Source organism: Mirounga angustirostris, unplaced genomic scaffold (genome assembly GCF_029215605.1).
Source record: "Mirounga angustirostris isolate CCGP_5_RB_7025 unplaced genomic scaffold, mMirAng1.0.hap1 SCAF_1, whole genome shotgun sequence".
Lineage (NCBI taxonomy): Eukaryota > Metazoa > Chordata > Mammalia > Carnivora > Phocidae > Mirounga > Mirounga angustirostris.
Genome location: NW_026991709.1, coordinates 71,482,130 through 71,494,029, shown reverse-complemented (window position 1 = coordinate 71,494,029; position 11,900 = coordinate 71,482,130). Strand labels below are relative to the sequence as shown.

Below are 11,900 nucleotides of genomic sequence, written 5' to 3'. Positions count from 1 at the left end.
TATCAAGATCCTGAAAAAATCAAAGCAAGACTGAGAAGCTATCATAAATTAAAAGAAAGTAGGAGACATGACATCTAAATGTGATGTGGTATTTTAGATTAGATCCCAGGATGGAAAAAGGACATTAGTGAAAAAAACTAGTGAAATCCAAATAAAGCCTGGAGTTCAGTTAATAGTGATGTGTCAATATTAGTTTCTCAGTTTTGACAAATATATTATGTTTATATAAAATGTTCACATTAGGGGAAATCAGGTGAAGAGTATATGGGATTTTTTCTGTACATCTAAAATTATTCAAAATAAAAAGTTTATTAAGGAATAAAAGAAGCAGTATATTCTCTCTCTTTTTTTTAGATTTTATTTATTTATTTGACAGAGAGAAACAGCGAGAGAGGGAACACAAGCAGGGGGAGTAGGAGAGGGAGAAGCAGGCTTCCTGCTGAGCAGGGAGCCCAATGCGGGGCTCGATCCCAGGACCCTGAGACCATGACCTGAGCCGAAGGCAGACACTTAATGACTGAGCCACCCAGGCGCCCCTATTCTTTTTTTTTTTTTTTTAAGATTTTATTTATTTGTTTGTCAGAGAGAGAGCAAGAGCACAAGCAGGGGGAGCAGCAGGGAGAGGGAGAAGCAGGCTCCCTGCTGAGCAAGGAGCCCAATGCAGGACTCGATCCCAGGACTCCAGGATCATGACCTGAGCCAAAGGCAGACGCCCAACTGACTGAGCCACCCAGGTGTCCCCAAACTCCATGATTATTCTAATAGCTATGATGTTAACTATCCTGAATAGTCTGGATTAGTAATTATAGGGCCTGCAGTAAGAGCAGTTTTGACTCCTTTTATTTATACTTCATTTCCTTTTCTTGCTTTCCAGCCTTGCCATTGAGTGTCTGGGTGTAGTGTGTCTCTTTGGCACTCCTTAGGGGCATGACACTAGGCCTCTGACTTCCTGCTGCAAGTCCTTCAACCATGGGTGAAGTTCTATTACTACTGTGTGCGTGAGTGGGACCCATCCCTTGAACCAGCTTCTACTTATCAGAACACTCTCCCTGCAAGCATGGCTCTCATCCTTCTCTCTTGTGGCTGCCGCAGCCTCACATCATGCAAGAAAATGAGCAGCCATTTGAGGAAACACCTCTAAGGATGACCTGCTGTGCCCTGAATGCCAGCAAACATCTCACTTCCCTGCACACTGCCAGTTCTGCCTTTGCTTCCAGCTCGCTCGGGACTGGAAGACTGGGCTGCTCAGTCTGGTGGTCTTTTGCGTCCAGCTTACCCCGTTGCCCTTTGTGCTTCTCTTCATGTCCCATGCTCTTTGACTCCACTCTCATTGACCCACTAGGATGCCAACTTGTGTTTCCATCCTCTGCCTCCCCATACCCGAGCCAGTGATGGGAGAGAGGAATGAGAATACTGGGCAGTTGCACTGGAGGCCGGCTGCAGAACCTGGTGAAATGGGAGGGATGAAGAAGTAAGGAGAGGTTCCAGAAACTCTTGGTCTGCCTGAAGTAGTTTTCCACTATGAGGAAACATTGTGCTAGAATAACCCAGAGATACCCCGGCTGGCCAGGATCCCCTAAAAAAGGACAGGTTGCTGGTGGTTGTATAACCTTGAGAACACACCTATTATCACCCACTGAATCTGCCAGGAGTCAAGGGGACACTGCAAACACCATGGAATTCAAACTCCCCAGCTCCCCACCCCAACCCCACCTGAGCCCAGCTACTCCTCAGCCTCATCTCTTTAGACTCTCTTCATTTCTATCAGCTCTTCCTTCCAGTCTGGCCACTGGTTTGGCCCACAACTAATCTGGATTCATCAAACTGTCAATATCATGAAAGACCCTGTCCCCAAAAAGAAAAGGCAGGGGACTGTTCTAGATTAAGAGAAACTAAAGAGACATGATAAGTAAACACAAGTCATTATCCTCAGTTGGAATCTTGACCGAAAGAAAAGAAAACTACAAAACTACAAAAGGACATTATTGGGACCACTGAAAAAAATTTGAGTATAGATGAACCGGATCCTACTACTGTTAACAGTGTTAAATTTCTTGAATGTGACAATATAGTATCATGGTTGTATAGGAGAATTGCCTTATTGCCTTGTTCCTTTGAAATAGATTCTGAAATATCTGGGAGTGGTGTGTCGTAATGTCTATCTGCAACAGACTTTCAAATGACTCAGCAAAGTGTCTAAGTGTAAGTGTATGTATGTGTGTTTAGGGAAGGCAAACATGACCAACTGTTAACAATTGGGACTTTAGATTATGGCTGTATGGGTGTTCATTATACTCTTCATCTTTTCTGTAAGTTTAAACTTTTTCAAGATAAAAATTTGGAGGAAAAATATTCTATCGATCTTTGAATCTGCAATCCAAGGCAGTCGCCTCCTCTGTGAAGCCTGCTGCTTGGCCCCAATCTGGAGGAACAGCTTCCTCTTCCATCCTCCTGGAGCCCATGGTTTTGCCTGTTACATCATCGAGCCCAAGCTGCCCTGGAGTGCCACAGTCCCTCTCCTTGGGCTGTGAGCCCCTGAAGGGCAGTGACGGCAGGGACCTGGGGAGAAGAAGAGGGTGAAAAGCAAGGCTTGCCACAGCCTAGCTTGGCCTGAAGAGCAACCCTCCTGCCTCTGACCTGTGACCTGAATGCCAGCCAACATCTCACTTCCCTGCACACTGCCAGTTCTGCCTTTGCAGTAACGGCCCTCCCTGCGCCTTTGGGGTCCTGGCCTCCCAGACAGAAAGAGGGACCGATTCCAGAGTAGAGGGATCTATTTCAATGTTGTCTCAGGGTCCAATTAGGGAAGCAGACCACTCTGAGTGGGTGTATTAAGGTTAGGGTTCTGCTGAGGAACAGAATCAACAGGATGTATATAAATGAAGAGAGGGGTGGGAAGAGCAAGGGTTTGGGGGAGAGAGAGGGAAAGAGAGAAAGATTTTAAGGAATTGGCTTACATGATTATAGAGGCTTGGCAAGTTCAAAATCATCAGCATAGGCCAGCAGGGTAGAGACCCAGGGAAGAGCTCCAGAGAAGAGTCCAAAGGTGGCCTGCCAGCAGAATTCCCTCTCCCGAAGAGGTCAGTCTTCCTATTAAGGCCTTCATTTGGTTGGATGAGGCCATCCACGCTATGAAGGATAATCTGCTTTACTCAAAGTCCACTGATTTAAATATTAATTTCACCTAACAACATATTCACAAAAACATTCAGAATAATGTTTGACCAAATACATGGGCACTGTGGACTAGCCAAGTTGACATACAAGATTCAACATCAACAGCCATTCCATGTCAACATGGCATCCATACATATCTCCTTAAACCGCACTTACTCTCCAAATAAAGACAATAATAAGGTAATAATTCCACCTAACTTGATATGACTATTTTGTATATAATTGAAAATGCACTAACCCTTTCCCTAGAAGAGGATGCAAAGTCCTTGGGTGATGTTTATTCTTCTCCTTGATATCCCATAACTGAAATACTATGCTGTAAAGTTAACAATACTATGATATAAAGTCAGAACATCTTATGTTACATAAGGGGATAATAGAGGAGAGAAAACAAAGATATTAAACACACACACACACACACACACACACCACAAAATAAGGAAGAAATCCTCATGACAATTACAGTCCTTGTTTTCTGTAACTGGGAAAGCGGTTGTAGCTGATATTTATAATTACCTTTTCCTACTTTCATTCCATATTCCCTTTGTCCTTGGCTGATGTATTTCTTTACCTGGTAGGATGCCCCGAACCATCATTCATGGAGGATCAAGGTCATTAGTAATCTTGCCTGAATTTGATTGTTGTAATTTTCCACTGACTTTAATGACAGGGCATGGTAATACTAAGAGACACCCTTAAGGGATCTCCTATACCCCAGACATACTCTTCCTTACCTCCATCGTGATGTTCAAGGGGTATGTTTTGGCTCCACCTTGTCACAACTGACTCTGTCTAAAGCTACTTGGCCATCTTGAAGTCTTTCTCAGGTCCTGATTCTGGGTCATGCTCAGGGCATTCTCTGGATATTTCCTTCTGTTCAGGCCATTTCCTATGTTCATTTATGTCTACATATACCTGGTAGGGGGAGCTTAAGATGAAGTCGGTTGGAGCTGCCTTTTGGCATAATTTTTTCTTAATTATCCCTAATCAGTGGCATTTACTCTTGACCCTCTGCTTGTCAGAGGGCCAAACCTACAGACATTTTAAGCTTAAAACAAACATTTACAAAGCTGAACTTTGCCTATTTAGTGACAAACACATAAACATCCAGAACTCTAAATACTGTATTTTATCATTAGTTCGTTTTATGAAATGAGTGTGAGAATTTCCCTTCCCTGCTAGAGGCAAGCATTGAAATAATACACATACATTTTGGAAGAGATTTCCAGGGGTGTGTATTATACACTATTAACCGAGCATTAAGAGGACTCCAGGTGTATCTGCCTTGTAACTTATCTGGAGAGTACCCTGCCTGCTGATAGTGCTGAGGGGGCACTTGTTGAGGGGATTGTTACCCCACCACCAGCTAAGGTGAGTGAACACTGAATGTGAGAAATATCAACAGAAGGAAAGCCTTCAAGTCTTGGGAAGAGTCTGGTCGGGGGGAGGGAGTTGGGGAGGACCAGATATGCCTTGGGAAAATAGAGAGGCAGCAGCCTGGCAATTTGATTTCCCTTTTGAAATAGTAGGCTCTGTCCTTGGTAGCAAGAAGCAGAAAATATTAAAAAAAAATATATATTCATTTGAAAAAAAATTGAAAAGCTATGAATAAAAATAAGCATATGGTTTGGTATCCTTATTTTTAAGAGTTTACTGTAACAAATATTCTTTGAAAAAACAGAATTTGAAGGTCAGAAAATTAAATCAGATTTAAGGGTTGAGAATCTTGTCCCATATTTTTCTCTTTCAAAGTTTATATGGTCAATTAGAACCTATAATTACTTTTCCTAGTTGAGGGCATCAGATCTTGGCATCTGTATTGTATTTGTTGAAAGAAATTTCCATATAATAAGGCGTTTGAGCTTCTGTTAGATCATGCACAGAAACAATGCCCAACAGGTTATAAAAAATTCTCTACTCCAAATACCCTTATAAACTGGAATTTTCATTCTTTTTTTAAGCAAGAACCTTAGGACAATTGGTGGTAGGCTTAAAGAAAGTCTTTGGAGGGCGCCTGGGTGGCTCAGTTCATTGAGCGTTCAACTTGATTTCGGCTCAGGTCATGATCTCAGGGTCGTGAGATCGAGCCCCACGTCAGGCTCTGCGCAAAGCATGGAGCCTGCTTGAGATTCTCTCTCTCCCTATCCTGCCCCCTTGCCCCTGGCTTGTGTACATTCTCTCTCTCTAAGAAAAGAAAGATAGAAAGTCTTTGGAATAGGATGGGCTCACATGGCATCTGTCTCTGTCACTTGCTAGTTGTGTTGCTGTGGGCAGTTATCTGACCTCTCTAGGCCTCAACTTCCTTAGATGCAAAATGGGGATGATCTCAGGTCACCTTTAAGATTGTTACAGAGATTAAGTGACATAATGCACACAAAGCTCTTGGCATAGTGTCTGGTACATAGCAATTAACTGCTAAGTTGTGCTGTTGAAGAGAGGGACTTGGTTATCACTACATTCTGAGAACAAAGCACAATGCCTGTGATATATAATAAGGCTCAGATGTAAACTGAAAGAAGGAAGGAAGGAGACTTATGGGTTGCTCTAGCTTGGGGTGAATGGGCAGAGGCACTGTTTTTTACCTTCTCATACTTTCCCTCTTCAAAGATCCCAATTATCTCAAAGAAACTTTGCTTAAATTTCCAAACTACTGGGGCACCTGCCTAGCTCACTTGGTAGAGCATGTGACTCTTGATCTCAGGGTCCTGAGTTCAGGCCCCATGTTGGGCACAGAGCCCACTTAAAAAGAAAAAAAATTTAAAAACTACTCCTCATACCAAACTGTGGTTTAAAAAACCCCAAAATTTTAATTAAATACATCGGAGTCAAGAGACAGAAAGGGGGTGCGGATGCGGGTGCCTGATACTGCCCCTCTTTTTCCAGAAAGGTCCAAGCTCTTGTCTTACTTGCTCATTCACTGCAGGGAAAAGGCTGGGCCTCCATTTCTCAGTCATGAGCAGAATTCAGTATTATAGTAACGTCAGGATCAAGGGCTCTTTTCAGCGCATTAGATTCTGAGCACCACTGCTTTTAGAATAATCCATTGGGCTTTTTCTTCGTTTCACTGTAAATTCTAGAAAAAAGCTGCTTGATACTTCCAAATTCTGCAGAATTAAGGGCATGATATTTAGCCCCCCCACCCCCATTTTTTTTTTTTAAAGAAAATTCAATTGTATCAAAACAAACAGAAGCCCTGTAGGGTTTGGAATAGTAAATGGTGTTATTGTTCTCTCTTTCCCAGCAATGCTCAGCACAGAGGGCTGCACAGGTGGGCTCCCAGAGGGCGGGCTTCGAGGTGGCTGGCCAAGGGCAGGATTTAACCTGTGTCAATTGACATTCAACACTTAACACTGAGGCCAGAGAAGACCAAGGGCATTCAGAGGTGGGACAGGGCCAGGTCTAGAGGGGGAGGGCTGGGGCCTCGGAAGATGAGGGAATGATTAGCTTGACTGGGATTCAGGAAGCGTGTGAGCCAGGAGGCTGTTAGGAACTAATATGGACGGGAGCCAACACTGTGGCTCTCGGGGCAGTGGGATCTCTTCAGGGGGCTCCTTTCAGGATGCTACCTCTTCTACAAAGCCCATCCTGAAGCCTTGCCAGGAACTCCCACTACACGTACATGTCCCTCTTTTAGAAGACTTATAGGACTTCTAATGATTCATTAATTTATGTACAGGTCTCATTTCCCTCCTTGAAGGCAGAGGCGAAGGGCCGCTTCCCTCCCAGACTAGCTGCGTAATTTGCAACAGCACCGTTGGTGTTGAAATGAGATGAAACGTGCTATGTGCTGCACATCCTGGCCTGAGACCTTGTATCTGGGTGGAGGAACAGCTGTTACAAGGGGGTGAAGGGAAGAGGAGGGCAGAAAGGAGACAGAATCTTGGCACACGCTGTACTGGGAGTGAATTGGGTCCCACATCAGCTCCACTTCCATGTTCAAACCCAGAGCTGAGAGTTTCTCTAGTTTCAAAGTCAGCAGCCAGGACCTCGGAAACAGGGGAGAAATTTAAGGGGTTCTGAGAATGACTTTGTCAGACTCATTTAGACCCAGGCCTTCAGCTGGCCCTATCTCTTGGGAGTCCCCATGCGTCCTGCCTGTCTCTGAGAGCTTACTGGTGATGCCCTAGAGGGCAGGGCAACTGGGAGATAAAAGGAGCAAAAGCTCAGGCTGAACAAATTGATTCCTTGTTAGCAGACTTGGGAAAGGTCTGCTGAGAATGACCCTGAAAGGTGGGCAGAGATGCCTCTTTTGGTTTAATGACTGGCTTAGTCTGGGTTCCCGGGAAAAACACTCTGAGCAAGAATTTCGGTACAGGTAGTTTATTTTGGGAACAAATCCCAAGGAACAGGAGTGGAGGGGTGGGAAGATCAGGCAAGCAAGGAAGAACAGAGAAAAGCAAGCCAAGGGTGCAGTACTGAACTGATAAAGTTGGGCATCACCGTGGGCAACTGGGGCTCTATCCTCTTAGTTACACAGAATGCTCCTCAGAACTGCCCACCGGAAGAATGGAAGAGGGGAGTATTTCTCCACCAGCTCAAAGCTTGTCCCAAGAAGCGTTAGTTCTTTTGCATTTGCAGGTGTCAGACTGGGGAGGGATTGTCCCTGGCTGCTGTGACAGTGAAGACCAGAGGCAAGAAGACAACAGGTGCAGCCAAGGCAAGGTGCTCTCAGGTAACACCTGTATGCAGTCGTTTGCCACAGCAAAGCTGGAATAAAAAGATGGGCTGGGAAGCTGTGAGGCCAGCCACAGGTGCAGTCTGATATAACTTCAGGTGCAATGTCCTTTCCCTGCCTTCCATAAATAGAACTACGTTTCCATTTAATTCTCAGTCCAAAGTCAGGATCTCTGGTTTTGCTAGGTGGAAACAGGAATTCTTCCTTTAATTAAATGCTTTTCTAGCAATGCATAACCCTCAAAGTGTAACCAGCAACCCTATGTAACGATTTATGTTATGGCTGTGGCATGGCGTACAGAGTGAGTATTCTGAAACAAAACACCGAAGAAAGTACGAGGCTTGAGTTTGTAAAATGGGTACGGAGAATCAAGTGCATCCTGCCTTTTGATCCTCCCATTCTTCAAGACTCTATGTGTCAGGAGCTGGGGATAAAGAAGAAACAGTAACTCTCAAGAAGCTCGTGGAACGGAGCTGACAGGTTTCTTTTAAAGCCCTACCAGGCAAGCACTTCCCTCCCGTTTTCATCTGCATAGCATAGCCCCTTTCCAATCAGCGCTTCTGTAATTTGACGGAAACATAGCTCCTGTCACTAATTTGTGGATAGTTTCCTTCTCTGCTCAGGCGGTTTTTCATCGCAGAAAGTTGGCTTGGTCATCCTGATCTGTGGCCAATTGGCCCCTGACGTTCTATTTTTAAAACTCTGGGAGCTGTGCCATTCTTAAATTACTTTTTTAAAAGATTCATAGGAGTAATTCTTTAAATGCATTCCATCCGATCTAAAGACAAATATAAAAACCACCCAACCAACTCCGATGAGTTCTAACGTCAGCAAACACGCACAGAAGCTGGAAGGAGCCTCATTCCACACCAGGTTCCCTCAGTGCCTGGTGCGGCACCTGCTGCTTCCAGCCCGAGAGCCCCAGCCTCTCCAGAACGCGCCTGGCGGTGGAGATCAGCGCCCGGCAAGGGGTTAATCTCGGGCTGGGAGCTAGATTGGGGGTACCCTCTGCGGGACGAGGGCCAGGAGAGACGCGGGAGGAGGAAGGAGAAAGCGCAGGAGCACTCCCCGCCCCTGCGACACCCTTGGTCCGCCCCGCCCCGCCCCGCGCCGCCAGACAGCATGCACCCACCTTGTCTAGGCTCGGCCGCATCCGGTAGCCGAAGGAGGAAGCCGCCCTAGTGGGAGCGTGTAGAGGGGCTTCGAGAAGGAAACGGCTGCAGCGCCCCCCTCGGTCGTCCAAGCCCGGAGCGCGGGTATCGGCGAAGCGTCGGTCTCAGGGGAACGCACCAGCTGGGCCCTCCGCAGCCGGAGCCCCTCCACCCATTTGGTTTGGGGTAAGAGGAGGGGTCCGTATCTCGGCAGCTCAGGAGGGATGCGCCGACGCCCCCTGCTCAGTTTGGTTTGGCCTTGCGCGACCCCTTGGCCGAGTCTCCAGGATGCGGATGGGGCACAGATTCCTATAGGTCTGGCCCTGCAGCTGCGGTCGGGGTAAGGGTGGGAAGATGGACGGATCCTGTCCAGATCTGTGTCGGTCCCAGGTGGCCCTCACCCACCGCCTTCCTGGGCCTTCTGTCCGCGCTCTGGGAGCCCGCCTGGCGTTTATTAGGCATAATGTGCTCAGCAGGAGGAGGCCCAGGTTGAACACGCAGCCCCGAGGCGCCCAGGGGAAACCCACGGCACTCATCCTTCCCTGCCTGCGCATTTTACAAAAGACCACCCCGGCCCCCAGTAGGGAAGGAAGCGGCCCAAGGTCATTTCATAGTCGGAAGCCGAACCAGTACCGAAGCCGGTCGTTCCAGCCCCAGGCTCGACCCGCCCCTTCACCGCATCTCCCTCCTCCTGCCCCACATTGCGTCCTTCACGAAGCCCTGTTCTCAGGACTTGGGGAATGCTCCTCCCCGCCCGCGGCGCCCTGGGCAGGATGGTAGACAGTGGTTAGGCTGCCGGTTCGGCCGCCTGGAGCACGAGCTGAGCCTGCGGCTGCCGGAGGACCGGACAGGCAGCCGGACGGGGACGGGGGGTGCGGGGTGGGGGGTGGGAGCACGGTGGAGGCGCCGCGGGGGCAGCGTGGGGATGCTGAGGCGGTGTTACGCCCGGGCACGCGCGGCTTTGTCTGGGCGGTTCCGTCCCAGCCAATGGGAGCGCGGCTCGAGCCGAGCCCCTTGGCTCCCGCCTCCCGTCGGCCGGAAGGAACTGCGGCCCTGCGGCCCTGCCATTGGCTGCGCGGCCTTCCGCGCGGTGTGGAGCGAGGTGGCGCGAGCGCCTCTCCGGCCGCCCCCGTTCCGCTCGAGTCCCTGAGCGGGCGAGAGAAGGTGTCTTCTTGGCTGTCCGCCCGCAGCCGCTTTGGGGAGGGTTTGGCGCTGCTCGCGTCCTTGAGCTCTGCTGGCGTTCTTGAGCTCTGCTCGCGTCCTTGAACCCTGCGGGGTTTTTTTCCAGCCAGTCGGCCAAAATCGGCCTCGAGTCAGCTGATGCGGCGTCATGGGCTAGCCCTGCTTGGGGGTAGTATGCAGAGGCACGTGTTTCATTGCGGAGGGCTGCCCGCAGGCCTCCTGCCGCCGGGATCCTTCAGGACGCAGCATTTGTCCTAATTTCTACCTGAGCTTTGGAGCCCGGCCGTGCACGGGTTTATATGCACCCCTGGCCAGCGTGGAAGCTGACCTTTGGAATGGGTGTAGCTTTCGTACTCTCTCCATACACATGCGTATAGTGTCTGTTTCCTGTCGGACACCAGTGTAGATATTTTGGAGGAGGCGGAAGTCAGTGATATAACATGTGGATCCTATCTGTGCGGAGCGCACAGACCAGGTGGGAATTGGTGGATAGGGGCTGTGAATGCTACCTCTATCTAGTATTGCTTGCTTAGGTAAGTGCTGTTCTAAGTGCTGTTACAGAGGCACAGAAGGAAGGGATGGAATGGAAGTGTCGGCGAGAGATTGATTTTTTTTTTAAAGTTGGGGCATCAGGAAAGGCATCTTGGAGGAGTGTTCTTTGAATCAGGACTTGGTCATATGAACAAGTCACATGTGGGATGGGATGAGCAAGACATGGAAATTGGAGAGTACAGGGCTCGTTGAGCGATGGGGTAGTAAGTGGTAATGAGTAGATGAGAAAAGTGTAGTGATTTGGAGGGGCCAAGTGAGGCCCGGCTTGTATACCCCGATTTGAAATGTGGTAAGCACTTATGAGTAGAATGGCTCTTTAATTTGTCAGTTGTGCTGATATTATTATTATTATTTTTTACATCTGCACCCAAAATCTTGGAAGTATCTTTGATTTTTCATTCTTGCACATTCTCCATTAAATTTGTCAGTTAAATCATATGGGGCTCTACCTTCAAAAGAGCCATATGGGGCTCTACCTTCAAAAGGTAACCACTTCTAGTTACCTTCATAGTTTCCACCAGGTCTGGCAGCCCTTCTGTATATCTCCAGAGAGTACCTTTTCACATTTCACTGGAGTTGTGCACTTCATGGCTATAAATTGTTTCCCTGGGTTACTGCCCCAGCATATAAATGGTCTCCCTGCTTCTGCTTTTGTTCATCCTCAATTTATCCTTAAGCCAGTGAGACTTATTGTATTAAATATAAGTCTGATTGGGGTGCCTGGGTGGCCCAGTTGGTTAAGCCACTGCCTTTGGCTCAGGTCATGACCCTGGAGTCCCAGGATCGAGTCCTGTATCGGGCTACCTGCTCAGCAAGGAGTCTGCTTCTCCCTCTGACGCTCCCCCCTCTCATGCTCTCTCTCTCTCAAATAAATTAACTCTTTAAAAATAAATCAATAAATAAAAAGTCTGATCATAGTATTCCTCTGCTGAAAACCCCCTTAAGTAATTCACATATTATGTGCCTACTAGGTAGAAGGCACTGTTAAGTATTGGGGGTATGACAGTGACCAAAGCAGACAAAACCCCCTGCTCTCAGAGTTTACATTCTAATGGGACTGAAAGATAACAAATAAGAGAAATAAGTACAATGTGTATAATGATATAATGTAGTAAGTCAAGGAGGGGGGAAAATGGAAGCAGGGAAGGGGGAATAGAAAATGC

At 47.6% G+C, this 11,900-nt stretch overlaps 1 protein-coding gene and 1 long non-coding RNA gene across 4 annotated transcripts in view; one reads left to right on the top strand and one right to left on the bottom strand.

Moving 5' to 3' along the window:
* Positions 1-352: 352 nt before the first annotated feature.
* On the bottom strand, positions 353-9,110 carry LOC135362535 (uncharacterized). The gene is made up of 3 exons (XR_010407358.1): positions 8,985-9,110; positions 2,958-3,129; positions 353-1,446 (listed from the first exon to the last, which is right to left on the bottom strand). It is a non-coding gene; the product is annotated as an uncharacterized LOC135362535 (long non-coding RNA).
* BDH1 (3-hydroxybutyrate dehydrogenase 1) overlaps positions 8,962-11,900 on the top strand; it is a 38,787-nt gene continuing 35,848 nt past the window's right edge. Inside the window, exon 1 of one of the 3 annotated variants that reach the window (XM_045903120.3) lies at positions 8,962-9,189. The gene's annotated coding sequence lies outside the window, so the exon portion shown is untranslated. Of the gene's footprint in view, positions 9,190-10,387; positions 10,661-10,699; positions 10,719-11,900 lie in introns of those variants that run through there. The other 2 variants (XM_045903121.3, XM_045903119.3) reach the window with 2 other exon arrangements.